The following is a 2,251-nucleotide window of genomic DNA, read 5'->3' on the forward strand; positions in this document are numbered from 1 at the left end:
TCCCAAGGATCAAGGAGGATGAGAGAGGTTGCATGTCCAACTTGCACAGTCCATTTGCAGGTTTAGTATTATAAGCGAGAACTCTTTTTTCCCATTTGTTTTATGGTTGAACATAGATGATTGATTTTCGTACTACATAACTTCATTGCTCTATTCCGTTGAATGAAATTGCCTATTTGTCCTTTCAAACATACTTTGATCTGCTATAATTAAGGGCACGCTCATGTTGCGCTGTTGTGTCTAGGTTCCTATGAAAGTAATTCATCTTTTGAAACACAAAATTTACCAGTTTCAGCAGTTGACCAGGAGGAGGGGAAAAGGAACAAAGAAAGGACTGCACTGTTGTGTCTAGGTTCCTATGAAAGTAATTCATCTTTTGAAACACAAAATTTACTAGTTTCAGCAGTTGACCAGGAGGAGGGGAAAAAGAACAAAGAAAGGACTGCTGCCTGGATTAGCAGACCTTATACTTTGAAATGATTGGATAAGTTTTGGGACCTATTATATAGAATAAAACGTGAGCCAAACCGTTTAGAACTTTTTAAGAAATGAAAAAAGATGTTGAGAGAATGGTGAAATATGCATTTTCATATTACATGGTCGTGGTAAAATATCAAATGCACACAGCTGTTGCCGTCTACCTATTGCTGAGACTTATTATAATGTCAACACAACAACTTCCGCTAGGTGAGTATCCTAATGCAATTAAATTTTCAGGTTGAAGTTCCAGCTTCTGGATCAGAAACGATCGAGTGCAGCGTCTGCCAGCATCCATTCCTTGTTAGTGCTCATTGACAGGCTGGGTCGGTGTGGTTTGGTTTGCAATTATCCTATATCCAGGGATTGATTAGAAGTCACCATGATGGTCCTTCCAACTTCATATGATTGTTTTTAGGGATATCAAGATCTGTATTTATTGGCGTTTGTGTTGGTCTCTCTTTCAATAATGTAGATTTATTAGTAGTAGTCAGTTCTATGATCTTCTTTTCTGCTGTGCATGTATAGTACACATGCTTTATGTCGTGAAGCACATGCAAAAGTGATTCAAACACGATATGATGCGAGAGAGGCATGAAACTAGTTCTGGTCATTGTGCAAATTCATCAGTTTCTGCATTTTGAATCCTTGATATATGTTGTTTTTTATTTGTACCTTATCCTGTTATTCTGAGCCATTCATATCCTTGTGAAACCATGGAAGAACTCATCTGCTGATGAGCAATTAGGAATAACATAATGGAGGTGGTGGTTACTCCTGGTTGGTGGTTTTTCCACATTTTCCAATCAAAGAATGAAAATGTCAACAGCTGATAGGTTATTTCTTGATGCCAATCGAAGGCACTAAGTTCATGTGGTAGATCCTTGGCACGGGAGCTGTATTTGTTTTCACCAGAGTTGTGTGTTAGGGGAGCAAGCCTCCCTAAATGTCCTCCTTCCAGACCCATTTTATTCTTTTTTCTTTTCTCTTAATCATTGCTCCTTGTTTTGCCTCTTAAAAAGTTAAAAACTCTTGTATGAATCATCGACATACTTTGTAAAATCCCACAAGTGAGGTCTGGAAAGGGTGGAATGTACGTAGATTTTACCACTACACAGAAATAAATGCATTATTGAGCAGGGGTTAATGTAAAGGTCGAAACGATGTTAGATACAATAGGGACACTGAAGCTTAAATTACTTTGTTTTCCCTCTCTTCAATGAACACAAATGGAGCTAGTTGGCTTTAGACTAACAGGTTAATAGATTCAACAAAAACTACATTTATACTTTTTAGAGTGGCACCATCTAGAGAATGCAATTGTCATTGCAGACATGCCAGCACTGCTCGTTTGAGATTAAAATGTGTCGCACGGCAATTCTAGAGCTACTATGAAATTGTTGATACATTGCAGGCTAGAGATCTTAATCTCGCTTTGTAAATTTGCAATGTTTATGCAATATCGCTTGAAATTGTGCTGTAACAAGAACCAAAATCATCCTCACAATTAACTACTCTAAAACATAACATATATTGTCTTCACTTCATTGCTACAGATAAGAGAAACAATCACTGCCACTCCAAAACCTAATACAAGGAAATTATATAGGACTATACACAAGACCAGTATAAATGTATTATTTGCATCACAACCTTCAAATCTTTATAACCTACTGCAATCTTCAAACACCACAACTTTCATGAGCCCTGATAATATTACAAAACTCCAGCATAGCTGTATTTTACTGTCAAGATTCCTACTATACACATACTA

General features: G+C 37.1%; 1 long non-coding RNA gene across 1 annotated transcript; it reads left to right on the forward strand.

Annotated features, from left to right (window-relative positions):
• LOC124894696 lies at nucleotides 1-1,151 on the forward strand. Its single transcript, XR_007051307.1, has 2 exons — nucleotides 1-60; nucleotides 718-1,151. It is a non-coding gene; the product is annotated as an uncharacterized LOC124894696 (long non-coding RNA).
• Nucleotides 1,152-2,251: the final 1,100 nt, after the last annotated feature.

The sequence above is a fragment of the Capsicum annuum genome, unplaced genomic scaffold (genome assembly GCF_002878395.1).
Source record: "Capsicum annuum cultivar UCD-10X-F1 unplaced genomic scaffold, UCD10Xv1.1 ctg76941, whole genome shotgun sequence".
NCBI lineage: Eukaryota > Viridiplantae > Streptophyta > Magnoliopsida > Solanales > Solanaceae > Capsicum > Capsicum annuum.